Below are 20,032 nucleotides of genomic sequence, written 5' to 3'. Positions count from 1 at the left end.
GAAAGGAGTGGACAAACAGATGAGTCTCTGATTCCCATGGAGCTTAAATTATAGTGGGAGGAGGAGTTCCCGTCATGGCTCAGCAGGAATGAATCTGACTAGCATCCATGAAGAAGCAGGTTCAATCCCTGGCCTCGCTCAGTGGATTAAGGATCTGGCATTGCCATGAGCTGTAATGTAGGTTTCAGACATGGCTCAGATCTGGTGTTGCTGTGGCTCTGGTGTAGACCGGCGGCTACAGCTCTGATTCGACGCCTATCCTGGGAACTTCCATATGCCATAGGCGAGGCCCTAAAAAGACCAAAAAAAAAAAAAAATTATAGTGGGAGGAGAAAGAATAATGGCTAGTTAGAACTTAATATGGTTCAATGTAATTTCTGTGTGAGGGAAAAACAAAAAACAAAACCTAGGATAATAGGAGAGATATTCCCATGGAGGCATAGGAGGGGAGAACAGTTATGTAAGTTAGAGATGACTTTTCTGAGGAGATGATGTTTCAAGGGAGACAGGGAAGATATGGAGATAGACATGCAAAAAGCTGGTGAAAAGGGAAGAGCAAGTGTAAAGGTCCTGAGGCAGGAGTGAAGTTTGTAAGCTCTTGTGGAACAGCAAGAAGCCAGAGTAGCCTGGGATGGGATGGAGAGTGGAATTAAAGGAGGTGTGAGAGATAGGCATGTGCTAGATGATCATGTGGAGCTTCACGAGTGAGAAGTTAGTTATTATGTGTTTATTTGCTTATATACAAGTAGTGTCAAAAGTTCCCAAGGCGCTTTCAAAAGGTCAGTGACTTTTGCTTTTGTTTTGTTTTTTTGTTTGTTTCAAATTTTATTGTCTAATGACCTGTTGCTAGTGTATAAATATAATTGATTTTCATATCATATATAGTTATTTTTTCTGAAATCTTACTAAATTCAGTTAATAGTTTTAATGGCTTTGTAATTGTCAGATTCTTTGGATTTTCTGTATGAATGATCTACAAAGTTTTATTTCTTCTTTTCCAATTTTATGTTTTGCTTTCATTCTATTTTCTTGTTATACCAGCTAGGAATTCAAGGACAAAATTGAACAAGATTGGCAAGCGTGAAAACACTTGCCTTGTTCCTGGGATAAAGGGAACTGACCTTCTCTAATTTAGGTTTTTGAAAACTCTTCTGGCTATTGTGGTGAGACCAGCTAATAAAGAGCAGAAGTGCCATCAGGAAAAACAATCCATGGGAATTTTCATCGATCTGGATGAAATCTGAGGATAATTTTAACCATGGTGTAATAGATAAGCCTATACAGAATAAGCAAGCATGCACTGAGCGATGCATTCCTCTGTCAGGTGTTCGGGTTCTCTCACTTGTCCTCTGGGCTTTTGCACACATTCTTTTTCTGAATCACTTCCTCCACCCTCTTTCCTTGCCTTGTTACTTCTACTTAGCCTTCAACTTAGGTATCAGTTTCTCCAGAGAACTTTCCCTGACCCCCAATTTGAGATACTTCCTCGCAACTTATATTCCCCTTATCATGGAACTTGTCTCTTTCCAGAACTTGGCTTCTGTTTCCTAGTAGACAATAAACTGCTTGAAGGAAAGCTCTATAGCTATGTCACTATAATAATTTGCTCAGGCTGCTGTAACAAGATACCACTGATTGGGTGGTTTGAACAACAGAAACTTATTTCATCACAGTTCTGGATGCTGAAGTCTGAGATCAAGGTGTCAGCAGGTTTGATTTCTTCTGAGGCCTCTCTCCTGGGCTTGCAGATGGTGGCCTTCCTGCTGAGCCCTCACATGGCCTTTCCCTTGTCACACACACTTTTAGTGTCTCTTTGTTCTGGAGTACAAATTTCCTCTTCTATGAGGACATCTGTCATTGGATCGGGGCCCACCTATGTAACCTCTTTTTACCTCATTTACCTCTTTAAAAGCCCATTCTCCAAAATCAGTCACATTTTGAGCTTCTGGGAGTTAGAATTTCAATACATGAATTTTAGGGAGATGCAATTCAACCCCTAATAGTCACTGTTATATACTCAGTATCTGGAACATTGTAGGCACTCAATAAATGTGTCAATCACTTTTATCTTATTTTATAATTATTTAATAATTATGTCAAAGGATATTTGGTGATGTTGTATTTACAACTTTAAGTATATTAATTCCTGGGTGACCCAGGGTTTGAGCCATGGGTTCAGCTTCGTTTTCAATACATAAAACATGACGTGGCAAAAGGCTTCTTTATTATCAAGATTCAAAGATTATTGTAGGTGATGATGTTTCTAAATCTTGAAGTCTTCCATCAGTGCTCCATTTTTAGAGCAGGATTCTAAAGTGTGAACATTAGTCTATGTTTTGAGTAATATATTGAACCATATACCCTCAGAGTGATATCCTGAGAGTGTGCTCACTTAACTCTAAATACTTTGTAAATTTTTCACTTTGAATTTATTCATATGGCCCTCTTTGCTCATTATACTGATTCTCTGAAGCTGTCAATACAAGCTGTGTTTATCCTTAATTTTCAGTTGGGTGATCTCTGATGACTTAAACCTTGTCAGATCACCACCCTGCTTAAAATGCATCTGTATTTCCCATTGCTCTTAGAATGAAAGCCATAATCCTCCCTGTTAAAGTCTATGGTACCTGAATGCCCTTGTTCACCTCATTGGGCTTTTGGCCTGCTGTTCTCTCCTGTTCCTTGTTCATTCTCAAATGTTAGATTTTAGGATGTGCTGCTGTCTGTCAGGAAAGCTGTCCTTCCACTCATTCTCATTCTACATTCATCTAAGGTTATACAACATTTCCTTAAGACAACTTTTTGAGATGTCTCCCCTTCTCTCAAACTGGTTGCTATGTTCTATCTGGTCTGGGCTGCACTAGCTCCTATTCTCCTGCATCCTTTATAACACCTTGATACGTTCAATTATTAACGTAAATACATGTTTGGTTAATGTATACTTCCATGCTAGACTGGCAGCACCACATGTGAGTTACTGGGTCTCCTTTTGTTCACTGCTGTATCTTCCAGGGCTTATCTATTTGAACACTGAATTGGCTGGTGCTCAATGAATAGCTGTTGATGGAAAATAAATCTGGCAGTCATGGAAACATGAATTTACCTACTGGTAATTCCAAAGTGCTGAGAAGATTGAAACTCCAATCTCCCAATTCCATTATACCCTGTTATGGGGCTATAAATTAAAATTTTGGGGGGAGAATATGAAACCCAAGTAAAATTTTAAAATTAATAATAAATCAATGATAGTAAATTCAAAACTTTAACTTACCTGCACTAATCATTAACTCAATGGGAAGGTTCTATTTACACCATATTAAAACATGACATTTCCCCCCAAAATTTACATTTTACCTCTCTATTGGGGGGGCTAAAATAAATTATAATTCTCAGTCTCAGTGGTTTCAGTGACAAAGCTCAACACAACTTTAAAAGATTTTAGTGAGAATAACAGTAAATTTATTTTCTATGTACATGAATCACTAAGGAATGACAAGCACTTTTAAAAGCTAAGTAAAAATCCTACTTGGGAGTGTAGATGCATATGAATGACAAATCTAGCCCCAAAATAGCATGTGTCACAGCTAATCATTACAAATCTACTATCTGCCTGCAGTGCTGTGAAAACTATCCATTTCGTGCCTTTCCTCCTGAAGAGATACAGAGATCTTGAGAAAGTAAAATAAAAGCTTCAAGCTTAATTGGGTGACAGTGGAAAAAGCAGAGAATTATTATTTAAAGCTGAGTTTTCAATAAAGCCAGTGGGATAACTGGAAGAAATAACATCTTGTACCTTCCCTCAAGCTGGTATTTGGTTATTAATGAAGGTTCAGAACACCTTTTAGTTGTTTACTTAAACTCACTGTCAAATCTGTAGACACTGAGCCTGTAGATCAAACCCACAGCTGCCTTTTACTACCAGTAAACAGGAGCTTTGACCCATCAGGCTTAAAAAGCAAAGAAGCAAACACTCTGGCATATAAGGCTTAACAGGGCTAAGCTTAAGACAGGCACCTTTTGCCAAGCTTATCAAATGCTTCTTTCTCTGTTGTAAAAATCAGTGGGCTATTCCTCAAGTCCATCGATGTATCTCTGTGTCAGTGACATTGATGAGAACGAGGTACATATGTCAGTGGTGGGGAAAGGTACACAACTGTAGAGAAAAGTGAGTTTGGGAGATTAGGTACAAATGAAATAGGTCTGTCCAATATGATAAACAGCATGTAGTTACTCTACACCTAAAAATCTGATTGTTGATCCAAATTGAAAATGTCTGGCTTTCTTCACTCACAACAACTTGGTTGGAGTAAGTTTTAAAATGCTTCATCTGTCTTAGCATTTTAATGAGTCATTCCTGGAAACCTGTCCATCAATAATCATCAAAAAAATTCCTCAAATTAAAAGTGATCTACACTTTACCTCGGAAATAGAAGCAATGTATAGACTTAATCTCACTCTCTCTCACACACACACGGACACAAACACATACAACCTAAGGGTGAATTTCAGTCATTGAGGCATCTCTACTAAAGAATCTGATCAAAGTAAAGAAAATATTAACAAAATTTGATATTGACTAAACAGCATAGAATCCAGCAATATTTACATAGGATCATCTAAGAAGTTATTCAGCAACTATATATGAAGACTTTCCTTTATAGGAGATAAGGACACATAAGAAGAACATGGTACAGTAGGATGAGTTAGGTTTTAGAGTCTGGCGGTTTTACAACACAGGCTTTGCCTTTTCCTGGTTCTGTAACCGTGAGAAAATGATGGCCCTCCATTTTATTATCTGTAAGGTGGGAATAATAATAATATCTATCTCCAATAACAACTGTAAATGTGAAAAAGTTACATGTGTAAGGACATTGCTCTGTGCTTGACCATAGATGATCCACAATTAGAAAAATTTCATTTTTCTCTTCTTAGATAATAGGATACAATGAAGATCCTAACCCTGAGGTCAAGTAGGTCTATAAGTAGGAGAGGGGAGGCAAAAATACACGTTACAACATGAAATGCAGATAGATGCAACAGTAAAAAGATTTACAGAATTTCTACAGAGAAAGGCAAAGCATAAATCTTTCTGAAGGGGATACTTAAGAGTTAAGGTGAGTGGGTGTTGAACTCTCCCTTGACAGACAAAGGGGTTAAATAATTATTCACCATCTACCATCTGTATAACTGTTTACCAATATGTTACAGAAGCATAAAAATGGTTTCTGCAATGCTGATATGATCAAAAATTGGCATAACCACTTGAGAAAGTAGTATAGAAGAAAGTAGTAATATTGAAAAATGTGTGATTCAGTGTCTTAAAAAACAGTATTTCCTCTGTAGGAATTTACCGTAGAGAAACTCTCCTGTGCAGAAGTAAGAGGTGATCCAAAGCAGCATCCTTTGAAGTAGTGAGAGCCAAAGTCACTTGAGGGTTTTAAATAGGTTAGTGACTCCTCAGTATGACTTACATTTTAAAAAGGATCCCTCTGACTGCTGTATTGAGAGTAGGTTTTAGGGGTCTCCAAGGAGGTCAGAAGTTGGAAGACTGTTTAATAATCTAGGTGAGACACATAGTATTTTGGTCCAAGGAGGGGGCAGTAGAGATAGGGAGAAGTAGATGGATTCTGGATATATTTTGAAGATAGAGTCAATGATATTCAAGTTGTGGAAAATATATACAGTGAGACACTATTCAGCAGCTTAAAAGAGTGAAATAAGTTAGTAATCTAAAAATTCCAGAAATCCCAAAATATTGAACACCAAAAATAATATATACAATATATACTATTCTATGATATAATTTATATGCATAAAAAAGAACTCACAGTACTATGTGTGTGAAGTTACTTGTTTTTCTATACAGTTTAAAAAATGGATTAAAAGGATACACAATAAATTCACTGAGTGATCTTATCTATGGACAGAGTAGAAAGGGGGAAGAAATTAGACTGAAGAAAAGTGATCTCAACTATATGTTATGTTTCATGTCTTGAAAAAATTGAAAAAGTTAAACTTCATAAATATTAAATGTTTACGGGTACAGCTATGTAGTGTATATAAATAACTCGCCACATTTTTCCACTTAATTTCTTAAAATTAAAAAAATACAGCAATAAGGCTAAATCCCAATAATCACTTAGGGATCTATAAACACAAGGTAGTTGGTCTTAAGGGATCTCTGGAAACTATTTTTTAAATGCTATGAGAGTTGGAAATGTGACCTGATCAAATGTGATTGGGAGGGAAAAGGGCAGGTTTCAGGTGTTCATAAGTATTTGGTAATATTTCAACAGGTAAAAACATCAGAGTAATCCAGCCAGAACGAAAACAAGAGGAAAGACAGGAAACCACAAGCCAACTTTGGCAAAGAGTCTTGACTTTCATTTTATAGTATTTGGACCCAATATGAGCCCTCCCTATCCACATCCAACCCCCTGAAAAAAGAGCAGATTTCCATCACTGCCACTGTGAGATAATATTGTGCAGCAAATATTTTAAAAATGCATCCATTGAAGCAGTTATTAAAGAAATTAATTATGGCTGAAGATAATAAGATATACTGGAAAAAAGACATTAACAGCACTGACTTTTTGCCAATCAAGGAATATGATTTATGAAAGTTTGAAATCTTAAGGTTTTTCAAAAAACAAAACTTGAGCTGAAAGAGCTCAATCTGAGTGTCCCAGTAGGTTTAAATTAAAAAAAAATGATGATAATTTGGCAATCAGCTAAGAAATTGACTTCTAAATATTCAGGCTATTAAGTGTAACCCATGTGACAATTCAGGATCAAGTTTAAAGCATGCAAAGTCAATGTCTGAACAAGCTGGTTCATCCAGGATGTTGATGCAAGTGGTTGCCTATCCAAATAGCAACCACCACCACCTGCATCCCTACCATTGCAAGCACTTATCTCCCGATGAAACACCAATTGCTCAGCCTTGAGTATTGCAGGCAAGCTCAGAAGTCAAACTGAATGTTAGGAATGTAAAGTATTATAATTTAGAAGTCTGGTTTACAGAAATTAATGGACAGCGCACAACTTATTTTTCTATCAGTATCCCAACCAGAAGAGCTATGACATGCTTTAAAGGGCATAACAAGCAATTGTGCTACTGAAGCTTTGTCTCAGTTTTGGAATCTTTATGTCCATGTGGCATTAATTTATCACTTCCTTTTATGTGTGCTTAATATTCTGACAAATTGCTCGATAAACTCAAATGCTAATAACCAGCCTAAGGCAGAATGAGGTACCAATACTGTGCAGTGATGTGGTACCTGTAACATCAGGCTTGAGTTTTTAGTTTTTTATCCTTTAGCAGATCCTCTGTACGAAAAGATCTGATGCAAATATTTCATTGTGTTTCAGTAAACTACCCTTATATTTACATATACTATCTAGTTAAACTTTGTTGATAATCAATGGCCATTTGAGCTGGAAAGCAGGAGTATTTTATTATTCATGTTAGTAAATGTCTCTGTATGCCCATCACCTTTCATTTGTCACAGCTAGACTTAGACTATAAATAGCTCTGTGAAATGATGGACAGTTTTAGAGGTTTGTTGGCATGGAATCAATACGTGGCAAAAGGGATCATATGAATCAGTTACATTGTCCCTGGCAGGGTTACCATGGAAGTTCTAGCTCCTCGTTCCACCTTATTTCTCCTGTCTGGGTAGTATTCTCTGCATACCTTTAATTAGAATGGATGCAATTTATTTAGTACTGGAAAGCTTCCTCAAGCAAGTTCTGTGAAGGTGTCAGACAGGATTCAACCAGCCATGCATATTCAAAGACTAATGTGAAAATGCAAATGCTTCTTCTAATTTAAAAAAAAAAAAGGAAGGGGAGGCTCTCCTATCTTGGAAGTAAGCTTCCTTTGATTATAAAGAACTTATGTTTGATATTCCATCTTTACTCAGACATGAAGCAAGCAGTAGTTCTTAAAATAACCTCTTCTGCTGTGGCTATAATATGCTGTATGCATTTATTCAGTTACTCTGGCATTTCTTAGCATTAATGTTGCCTACATGTTGGACACAAACCACAGGGTCAAATAGAGATAATTACTGAGTCGTACTGCATTCATGGCCCTGTGGGGAGATAAAGACAGACACTGGTTCTTCTGGCATGAGTGAATGACCTGGGGAGACAAGCAAACAGGCAGATCTAACACAGGATAAGTTTCATGGTACTGGTCTGCAGGAAATGCTTTAACTAAACAGAGGAAGAGCCAGGGATTAGCTAGATGTGGCAGATGGGGATATCTAGGACACACTTTACTGGGAAGGTGTGCTTGAGACGAACTTTGAAGGACAGGAGATGGTTGGCTAGCAAGGTGAGGAAGGGGAAGGATCAATGGACAGAAGGAAAAGAATATGAAAGGACAGGGATTACTGAAACACCAGGTTCTGTTTGAGAAACTGCCATTAGCGAGGCTGTCAAGACTGGAAAAATACTGTGTATAGTCCAGCTTCAAAGCTGAACATAGATCATGAAAGAACTTGGAGGATACTGTCATCAGATTCACAGTTTTTTTTTTTTTTTTTGAAAGCAGTGGTTGGGAAACATTTCTACTCTAAGGAAAAGTAACATGTTGCCATGTGGAAAATATACCAGTTACAGCAAACTTTTCCAAGGGGCAAGATTTTGGTTATGTTTATTTTAAACTCCTTTAATATTATCTATAAGAAAGGTTTTGAAATAACAAAGCATAAGTTGTACAACAATAATTTGGACAGAAGTCATGCCTATACTGTTAGTGAAAAGTACACAGAATTTTTCCCCAGAGATTGAAATATTCTTCAGAAGCTAGAAGCCAAAGGATTCAAATGATTTCCCAGAGAATAAGACACCCTGGCTACAGTGTTTGCTTGCTTGGTTTTGGAATCCCTCCTCCCTCTGGGGGTGGGGGGAGACTGACTCAGCAGGTCAAATACCTTTTTGAACCTGGACCCTGTTCACTACCCCCTCACTCTATGGAGAAGACTAATAATAACAAGTGTAATTTACTAATACACTCAATAAAATTCTCCACACTGGACCTAAGCTCTTTACATACATTTCACATGTTATCTTTACCACTGCACGGTGAGGGTATTGTAGTACCTAAGTTTATAAATGAAGAAACAGACTCAGAAAATTGAAATAAATGGCCCCAAATCAGTGGGCCACCCCAGCTGAGAAGAGGTGAGCCTGGTGTTTGAGATCATGCTATTTTTTACTTCAAAGCCTTATTCGTATTCCACTGTGGAGGGTCTCCGCTTCCACAGATATTCGTGGATGCCATCAAGCACACCTGCACGATTCCGTCAGACTACATGACTCAGGGTAGGACAGAATGTAAAAGTAAACAATAAACATAAAAAGCTACATTCTGTGGTCTTTATGACTAATGTTAGCTCCAGAAACTCCTGTTTTGATTACTTGAGTAAGCCATTTGCAAGCTGTTGGGAAATTTAAATCTGCATGAAGTTTATGCACATATCTTAAATTAACACACTAAAGTGCTTTTTGTCCCCCATGACCTCCAAATTCTGCATCACTTTTGTGTGTATGATGTTTAAGGGTTAAAAAAAAAAAGAATGTGGGGGGAGTTCCCGTTGTGGCGCAGTGGTTAACGAATCCGACTAGGAACCGTGAGGTTGCGGGTTCGGTCCCTGCCCCTGCTCAGTGGGTTAACGATCCGGCGTTGCCGTGAGCTGTGGTGTAGGTTGCAGACACGGCTCGGATCCCGCGTTGCTGTGGCTCTGGCGTAGGCCGGTGGCTACAGCTCCGATTCGACCCCTAGCCTGGGAACCTCCATATGCCGCGGGAGCGGCCCAAAGAAATAGCAAAAAGACAAAAAAAAAAAAAAAAAAAAAAAAAAAAAAAAAAAAAAAAAAAAAGAATGTGAAATAAGCTGTATTTCTTCTGTCCTTAGGGTGCTGTACAACTCTAAGGTAAACATGTTGTGGGTAGGTGATTCTATCCCCTTTACAAAAGGAAAACTAAATTAGTCTTGATGGTATAAATAACTGCAAGAAAAATGCTTTCCATGGCAGTGTCCACTAGACACATGTGGTGCTGGGCTTTTTGCCCAAGCCCCTTACAAGGCTGTACTCCATTCCCAAGGAGCCAAAGCCAATATACATGGGGTATCCAAAGTCTCCCTGATGTCAGACTGGTCTGTGGGGAGCGTCAAATAGGCATAATCTGACCTCTCACTTTATATAAGATCCATTATCCTCATGTCAGTAATGGAAAGGCCACTCCATGGTAAAAATAAGCTGCCACAATTGTTTCTAACAATCTATTGAGATATTATGTATGTACCATACGACTCAGTTTTTGTTGCCTTCATTTTTTTTTTAACCTTGTAATAAGCTTGCCAATCAGGGTTAGTCATGCTAGGCTACATTAGCTAGCACTCTCTAGGTATTTTAAACTGAGCAGTGGTGCTTTCTCATGCCTTACTTATATAATCCTCAAAATAACCCTGCAAGGAATTTGTAGTCATACTAGCACTGCTTTTATTCAAAAAAAAAAAAAAATGAAACCAACCTTCATAAAGTTTATATGACTTGCTCAGAGTTATACTTGGCCAGAGCCTGGCCATGAACCTTAGTCTTCTGGCCTTGTGTCTCTTGATCTTCCTCTTAAAAGTCACGCGATACCAAGATCACGTGACAAAGTGCAATGGGGCAGAGGTAGTTCCCCAAAAGAAAACCCAGCTTCTGTTATTGAAATAAAATAGATGTTGAGGAGAACCGAACACTGCATGTCCATCATGTCAACCTCAGTAGGTCCCCCAGATCATGTGGATTATTAAACATCTCTACAGTTTAAATTTCACTCAAAATTTCTTTTGATACATCTTTGCATTTTAAGATATTCTCAGACTTATTTGCCACTGGGAAACTTGCTCTTCAATATTTAATGAGCCATTGTATCCAATACATTCAGACCAATTAATGGAGAAGTGATAGTTAAATTACTTGCTATGCCCAATAATCTGGTAGGCTTGCATTCACTTAATTTGAATCCTCTCAACACAACCATACAAAGTACATTTTCAGAAGTGTCCTTTTTGACCGAGGAATCTGCCCACTTGGGAATAACATCTATCTTTCAAGTTTGATTAAAGCTTTTGTGTTCACTCCTTAACATTTCGAGATAGCCCATATTTTGAGAACTGAACACAAAAGCGGATATCTGCCTGGTAGCTACTGTCTGGTTGTTCCTATGGTAGCCCCATAAGATTGTTACTCATACCCCTTGTAGTTTTTTCTGATCAAAGAATGGCATTCCATGACTTTATGACCACTCAACATCCCCTTGGACAAAGATTCTTAATGCTGAAGATTAAATCTGTAAAACCAAATCAGTGTCTTTTCCCAGGGCTAACTGCAGACATAAGCTGAGTAGCCCCAAACAGAATAGAATCTTATGATTACGTTTTAAAAAACCTACCTGCTGTGATCTTTAATGCATAAAACAGAACTGAGTAATAACTGAGGATGTTTCTCAGAGAAATGCAAGGTATATATTGCTACTGAACTGGAAAACAGCATCTCTAATCAATTTGATTCATTAAGCACATGTTTAAGAAGAGTAATTTTAAGATAAAATTAAACACACAGGTAGCAATTTAATCTTGTGATAGGTGAAATAAGATTTTATTTATAATTTGGGTTTCTGGTAAATGTGAAGACCCCTTCTGAAGCAGGCTACAGTAAAATGTATGCCTTTCTTTCTGAGAAGATCAGGCACATTCAGGGTGGTGTGGTCATAGACTATTGTCCTTCTTTCTCAATTCTTCAGTATGTTGATGCTGGTTGTCATATTTAAACTCTCACTAGACAAATGACCATCAATCAAACATTCTTCTTAAGCAATGAATTTTGTTTGCAGCCTATTTGAATTCATACAATAGGAAAATTTGGTGGCAGAAGGGAGATAGGCATTGTGTCCATTTTAAATGACGCTTCATTTTAAATGACACTTTTTTTTTTTAGTTTTAAGAACCACTCGTATATCCTTCATTTCCAAAGCTCAAGCTTTCTAATTATTAATTTTATTAGGGCTATTTTGACCTTTGTACTATCTCAAGTGTCATTCTACATAAACTCTGTTATAAGCCTTGGCCTTTTAAATTATGAATTTGGATATTAGGAATCAAAATTTAGACGTAATGTAATCAGCCTCTTGAAATCACAGTGCTTTTCATATTTCATTCTATTAAAATCCATAAACCTGGCGCCAATCTCTCCCTATACCCCTTCCAGATCCCAAATACTCTATAATGTAACAGCTAACATTTTGTGAAAATTTACTGTGTATCAGGCACAAAGGTAATACCTTATTTATATTTAATGTAATTCTCCTTATAAGGGAGGTACAATTATTATTCCTCTTTTGCTATAAGGAGTGACTATATAAAGAGAAATTTGGTATCACGCCCAATGTTACAGAAATAGTGCATGGTAAAGTCAGGACCTAGTAAGCTAACTCAAGAACCTTCTAGATACAACTCCTCTTTTCTAGTCTTTCCCCAAAAGGACCTGTTATCCACTGGCTTCCCATACACCAAACTTCATTCGCATTCCAGGTCATCACTAATGTTGAATGTCTTGCTTAGAATGTTCTCTGCTTTACCATCTTTTTTTTTTTTTAAACCAACTCCATAAATGCCTCAAAGCTAAGCACAAGTTTCACCTTGACAGTAAATCTCATTTCAACATTTCATTCCTATCCCTCTAACTTTTTTTTTAAAGACACCCAGTTTTAAAAGGACAAGTCCAAACCTCTGAGCCTGGTATGGAAAATGCTTCATGATTTGGTCCCTACAAAACTCCAATCAAATCTCTGGCTGAAGGGTCCTATTTGGTTCCATTACTCTCCCATCATGCATCAATACACATGCACACATTTTATATTCCAGCCATGCTTTTGAATGAGACCCCTGCCCCTCCCTCTATTCAAGGATTTTGCTCTAAATTCTCCCCTTTCTCTGTGGCATCTCCAGGTCCTGCCCCCATCCTGCCCCACTGTGTTCTGCTGGAAAAGCTTCTCCTAACCTCACTTCTGCAAAGAATTGCCTAAGTACACAGCCTCCAGTTTTTCTCCCCTGCCTCCTCTTGAGCTGTCTCTGATCAGGGTTTTGCTCAGACCACTCTCTTCAAAATGCTTCTGTCAAGATCACCAGTGACCTCCTGTCTGCTTCTCAACCAGTCATACTTCCTTATCAGGCATTTGCAGGTGTTGCCTCCTCTACCTGGCCAACTTTCTCCTGGATATCCTGAATGGTTTACTCTTCCCCATGCAGAGCTTGACTCATATCATCTGCTTCACCAAACCTTCCCTACCTATTGAAAAACAGAACATTCCCCTGCTCTCAGCATACTCTGACCTCTTCCCTACTTCAGTTTTCCTCAATAGCAATTAAAACATGGGGTTTATATTTTACTTTTTAAAGAACTTATTTTTGAGTGTGTTTGTGTGTGTGTGTTGAGTCTCTCCAAGAGAGTAAGTCGACATAGGCATGAATTTCAGCCTATGTCTCTCATAGCTTCATCCATCCAATATCTAAAAGAGCTCCTGGCCCATCAGGCACCCTCAATAAATAGTCCTTGATTGAATGCTGAATTACCCAAAGTTCCTAAATGTGTCATGTCTTTTGATTTACTTTCATCATTTTTCTTACTGCTTCCTGTGACCTGAATACCCTTTGCGACCTGTCTGCCCAAGAATGCCTGTTTGTCATTTAAGACTCAGCTTAAAGGCCGCTTTGTTGATTTTTCATGTTAGGAATAATCCAGGTTAAGGTCTCCACTCTTTTCTCCCTGAGTATTATGACTGGAAAGATAACTTCATTTCCTAAGCTTTAGTTTATTCATTTGTAGAATAGGGCTAATATTAGTTCTTACTTCTTAGGGTCACCTTGAGATTAAATGAGATAGCGAGTGAAAGGCCTAAGCACTTTTCTCAATGCTCAATATGAGAAAATCTCAAATTACTGTTACTATTCCATTCCTAATTCCTTGATACCTAAACCCTAGTGGAATTAACCATTTTCACATTTATCATACTTATGCCATGTCCTTACTAGACCACTGGATCTCATAGAGAGCAAGAAAGGTGTTTTATTCATCTTTGTATCTTCAGAACATAACTCGGCACTTATTGAGTTTCATTTTGTAACAAATACCATGCTTTTGTAACAGATACTGTGCTTAGCTGTCTATAAAACCATATCATTTATTTCTAAAAATATTCCATTGAAAAATCCCTTAGAAAAAAAAGTGTACTTTAGGAGATTTGATAAGGTAATCTTGCTTTCTCAAGATCACACCATTAGTGAAATTAGAATTGAGGTCTGCCTAACTCTAAAAGTTTGCTCTGCATCACTTTCCTGCAACCAGAAAGGATGGATGGATGAAGACTGTTCCCGTCCTTTCCAAATGTAACAACTTCTTATCATCTCACCTACCTAACTGGAACACATGTAGACTATACTACAGTGTTTTACCAATTAACCACACAGACACTACAAGTATTGTTATCTGTTTTCCTTTTTTATTTTCATCCTAAAACTCTAGGGCAAGCCTCTTAGTTAAATTGACACTATATGGGCCTCCTTTCTTCTCTATCAAAAATCGTTGACTATTTAGAGATGGTATAGGAAGCATAGTACCATAAGTAAATGCATAGGCTCTAGTACCAGACAGTCTGAGTCTACCTAACCATAACACTGACTACCCGTGTAATGTTGATCTAAGTGCTTAACCTCATTGGGTCTTAGTTATCACAACTGCAAAGTGAAGGCAATATTTAAATAATAATCAGACTTAGGAAAAATGGTTAACACATGTAAATTATTTAGAACAGGTCCTGGCTTATAATATGTGTCGTATTTTATTTTATTTTATTTTTTTTGTCTTTTTGCTATTTCTTGGGCCGCTCCCGCGGCATATGGAGGTTTCCAGGCTAGAGGTCTAATAGGAGCTGTAGCCACCGGCCTACGCCAGAGCCACAGCAACACGGGATCCAAGCTGCGTCTGCAATCTACACCACAGCTCACGGCAATGCCGAATCGTTAACCCACTGAGCAAGGGCAGGGACCGAACCTGCAACCTCATGGTTCCTAGTCAGATTCGTTAACCACTGCACCACGACGGGAACTCCGATGTGTCGTATTTTAGCTATTTTTCCTCTTACTAGCTTATGTGTATGTGTGTGTGTATACATACACACATAAGATATACATATTAGACAGGCTTTACTGGATTACAAATAGTTTCAGATGTCACTAGGAGAATAAGCTTTAACCACAAATAGGAGCTTTATTCTTACATATTGTTCAGTCAGTTCTACTGTCATTGAAACTTACCAATAACTTTAGTGAAAATTTAATTTTAGATACTCTGATAGTACTTTCTTATACTTTGTTCCCATTCATCACACTAGCCAGAGCAGCTATTGCTACTCCAAAGTGTATCTTACAGAGCCTCATACTGACAGTAAAGGAGCCTGGATTTAGTTTCACATCTTTCTGAATTCAAATTTCCTCCCAACACCCAGGCTGACCAGTTTGAAATGGCATTTTATCTTGGCCTCGCAGGGTGTGTTGAGAGTTAAAAAATATTTTTATTTCAGAATCTCTGCTAGTTACAAACAAGAGCTACACGCCTGCTTATATAGGCAGTCTTTGGGGAATTACTTAACATTTTTGCTATCTGGGATCAAATGCAGCAGACATGGAAAGATGTCAGACTGTGAATGTTCCCAGTAGACTCTGTGTTTACAAGTTGGCAAAAGCCTTGACTTTGCATATGTAGACTTAAAAACCTCCTGACAGGTAAAATGTAGCTCTGGGTCTTCTTTTAATAGGAATTCCTACACAGATGCATTTCCACTGCTGCAAGGTCCCTGTGGAGCCATGGATTTCCATCAGGTGTCTGGCTTTTCACATCACTGCACTGGTTGTGAGATATTCTTATCAAAACTTTTTAGTTTTCTGCCTCTGTCTCTTCTCTACCTGACTCCCTCTGTTCCTCTCTCTGCCCCGTCCCCACCCCTCTCCCTCCCCCTCCCTACCCCTTCCCCTCCTTTTTTTACTCTTTTCCCATAAAGAACAGGGACCATGGTGCTGTGATTGACCCCCCTCTCAATCCCTAACCTTAAGGCTTAGAGGTATGGAAGGGCCAAAGTGGGGTTTTCCTTAACCTTAGGAAAAACGCTGCCTTTGTAGTTCAAGGACTAGTTGTACAACATGCCTTTCAGAACTTCCTTGAGCTACTTAGCCCATGTACTTGTTGCATTCCCATCCCCTTCCCATTCTACGCTGGCAATGGCCAAACAAGCACCAAATCCCTCTGACTTTGCTCTTCCTTCTGAAGACAAGGCTACAAGGAAGATGTTCCTATGAGATAGACACATTGCTAGAATGGCTGAAGTTTGGAAGGATTCCTGAAAATTGTGTTGCAATGCAGCATCCCTTGCAGGTTATGGGCTAGAGGGCTTTAAAGAGTTTTAAAAGAGGGTGGCTCTTTGTCTGCCAAACCAACTATGTAATAGTAGTTCCTTCTTTGTCACCCCTGGGTAGCTGGCTGAGAGTAACCTATTCACCAAACAGCATTCAAGCCTTGTATACTTGAGGGTACATTTTAATCATGAAGAGAATCTGTGACTATATTTCTCCTAATAGATATATGAGGAAAATTCAATTCCCTAAGCCTCCAATCTATTGCTTGTATCTATATCAAGGACTGTTATTCATGAGACAGTGGTCAAGCAACCTTTAAAGAACATAAATGTGGTTAGGTATTTTTACACAAGACAATCACCTATTTATAGGGTAGGCTCAGCCAGAATGATCACCGTGAGAAAAATAACAGCAGAATAATCTGCATAAAAATTAACATTTGTAATTTCAGATATTTCAGAATGTGAGTATTCTTGAGTTTGATTGATGGATATGAGCTGGTTAAAATGAAGGTATGAAATGTTTTTTTAATGAACACAAATACATTACCCAGATTCCAGGATTCAAATTATTGCTAATCTGAATAATTTCTATTCTGAAGGTGTTTTAGATAAATGCTCCCTGCCAAGGTTAATAACAACAACAGAAACATAATAAATAGCTATTCGGTGAGAGAATAAAATAGAATAAAGAACACATTGCAGATCGTTTCAAATCAGTAAGGTCTAAATGTGATAGAGAAAATACAGCTGTTTCAGGAATGGAAAAGATTGAATTTTGCTCAGTAAAATCTGAAAAGTAAAATAGTATTTGTTGACATATTTGAACTTCAGAGATAATCATGGTAGTCCTTGGCCCCAAACACTATTTTTTTGGCTTTGTTTGTAGCACGTGGAAGGAAGTTCCTGGACTGGGGACAGAACCCATGTCACAGTAGTGATGATGCCGAATCCTTAACCTGATAAACCACCAGGAAACTCTTTGAACATCTCCTTCTGCTCACCATCAAGTCCAAATCCTTAGGAGAAAACCCCTCTCTCCAGTACAAACCTAACTTTCCAGCTTTCCCTTCAGTCCTGTCACTCCTGCCAAATCTATCAGATACCATAATTACCCACCTTCTTAACTTCGCTGTGCTCTTTACACCCACTTCCCATGTCCTTTCCTGACTTCGTCCTTTGCAAAAGCCCCCGCCATCAGAGTCCAACCTGTGCATGTATTTTTCCCAAGATGAATGTCCCAACCAGTAGTACTCTTCATACTGTCAAATCACTCACCTTTTATTTATGTGGTTCTCAGTAATCTTATCTTGTGTTATGTTTTGGTTTTTGTTTGTTTTTTTGTCTTTTTGCCATTTATTGGCCTGCTCCCACAGCATATGGAGGTTCCCAGGCTAGGGGTCGAATTGGAGTTGTAGTTGCCAGCCTACACCAGAGCCACAACAACACGGGATCCAAGCCACGTCTGCAACCTACACCACAGCTCACGGCAGGCAACACCAGATCCTTAACCTGCTGAGCAAGGCCAGGGATCGTACCTGCAACCTCATGGTTCCTAGTCAGATTCATTAACCACTGAGCCACGACAGGAACTCCGATCTTGTGTTATCTTTTATCAAAGTTAATTTGGTTTGTGTCTCCTGATGATTGGTTATTGAGATTCTCTTTAGCTTTCTCTGATATCTCCCCTTCTCATAATATATGAATAATAAGCAAATTCATCTGTTAATTCATTCCTATCATATAAAAGGTATGCGTTACACAGTAAAAATTTAGTTTATGATGAGGTATTATCTTAATTCACATCCTTCCATTTATGACTTGTGGATTATATGTTTTTGTATCCAACACATTTTACTGATATCTCCAATGTGTGTATACCCTTTCCAAAGGTTTTTTCTGCCTCAGAAAAATTTCTACACACCACTGTTATAGCTATCAAATTTTATAATAGTATTCTGCCTTTCATAAATTCCCAATATATCCCTCTTGATAGAAACCATGCTGTGTGCTTTTAAACTCCCAGGACCTAGTACTTAAAAGGCTCCCGATAAATGTCTGTTTAATAAAGTAAGTTACTAAATGAAGTCAGAAAGAGAAAGACAGATGCCATATGATATTACTTATGTATGGAATCTAAAATGTGGCACAAATGAACCTATATACACAACAGAAACAGACTCACAGACATAAAGCACAGACTTGTGGTTATTGAGGAGGGGGGGCGGACTTGGAATTTGGGTTTAGTGGATGCAAACTATTACATTTAAAATGGATGAGCAATGAGATCCTTCTGTACAACACAGGGAACTATATACAGACTCTTGTGATAGAACATGACGGAAGATAATGTGAGGAAAAGAATATATGTGTACGACTGGGTCACTTTGCTTTACAGCAGAAATTGGCACAACATTGTATCAAGTATAATTTTTACTTTAATAATAAAATTAAAAAAATAAGTCTAATGGGGCTCACATTTTCTTGGTCTAAAGATGAATAACTCCTGCCATACAAGCTTAGCCCCACTTCATCCTCCCAGCCACCACAACCGAAGCCACTCCCATTTTATCAGGAATCTGGTCTCTGGACTCAAAATGGTAGCCAACAAGAGAGTGCCTTTCTTTTAATTCCACACCCATGGCATATGGAAGTTCCAGGGCTACGGATTGAATCTGAGCTGTAGGCAACTTACACCATAGTTGTGGCAACACCAGATCCTTTAACCCACTGCACCACACCAGGGACCAAACCCAAGCCACTACAAAGGGATTCTTAATCCACTGTGCCATAGCAAGAACTCCAAAAGAATGCTTTCTGAGCCCTGAGTTTTTACTTTCTGATTTGGGAAATTAGTATACCCAAATTAACATTAATATACCCTAGTTAGTATTGAGGGCTTCTGTCTATAGCTTTAAGGGTACCCTAAAAGCTATGGAAAAGGAAGGGAGAGCATTCCTAATTATGCACTTCAAATCCCAAAGAAAACATATCACCTCAACCCTCAGGTGAGGGATGCAGCTACCTCAAGCTTTGGTCTCTTTGTGTTCCCGCTGCTCACACCAATTGCAGTGATACCCAAAACCATCATCTTTGAATTGCAAAGACCAGAAAGTGCATATCAAAAAAATCAGTAATGATGTTTTACAGCACAGCTTGTAGCCAGAAATTTGAAAAGTTCAATTTTCTCATTTCTAGAAGAGCTATCTAACTTGTAAGCATACTGAGGATTTTTATTTTACAGATGAAAAATGTAGGCACCTGGTGATTTTCCTAATGCTAGGGCTGTTGGTGATAAAAAGCAGGGCAGTAAACACTCCTGGTTCACTGTAGATACATTTAGGCTAAAAGGTCAGGGTGCACAGGGCTGGGGAAGGGTCTGAGGAACATCTTTTATCCATAGCTGTGGGGACTTGGTACCAGAAAGCAGGCCTGAAATAATGTCCAAGAGAGGGGCTCAGAGCTACACCTCAAGAAGCATATCTAACTGGGTAGTAATTGGATCAAGGAGGGCTGCAGGGATGGGACAGTTTTCAGAGAGCAGCACCCAAGGATCAGAGGGACT

General features: G+C 38.4%; 1 protein-coding gene and 1 long non-coding RNA gene across 10 annotated transcripts in view; one reads left to right on the top strand and one right to left on the bottom strand.

The window, feature by feature from the left end:
- The window catches only part of KCNIP4 (potassium voltage-gated channel interacting protein 4), a 1,125,192-nt gene that overhangs the window by 533,381 nt on the left and 571,779 nt on the right, over positions 1-20,032 (top strand). The window lies entirely within an intron of this gene.
- The window catches only part of LOC110261970 (uncharacterized), a 200,023-nt gene that overhangs the window by 122,497 nt on the left and 57,494 nt on the right, over positions 1-20,032 (bottom strand). The window contains exon 3 of one of the 6 annotated variants that reach the window (XR_014812234.1): positions 2,943-3,057. The exons of the other annotated variants lie outside the window; for them this stretch is intronic. This is a non-coding gene — a long non-coding RNA (uncharacterized LOC110261970). The remainder of the gene's footprint in view (positions 1-2,942; positions 3,058-20,032) is intronic. 6 annotated transcript variants of the gene reach the window in all.

Source organism: Sus scrofa, chromosome 8, assembly GCF_054392235.1.
Source record: "Sus scrofa isolate SSC_HxYL_T2T_F1_AM1 chromosome 8, Sscrofa_HxYL_maternal_Yorkshire_Landrace_v2.0, whole genome shotgun sequence".
NCBI lineage: Eukaryota > Metazoa > Chordata > Mammalia > Artiodactyla > Suidae > Sus > Sus scrofa.
Note: the sequence above shows the minus strand (reverse complement) of the source record. Positions and strands in the feature narration are given on the sequence as shown.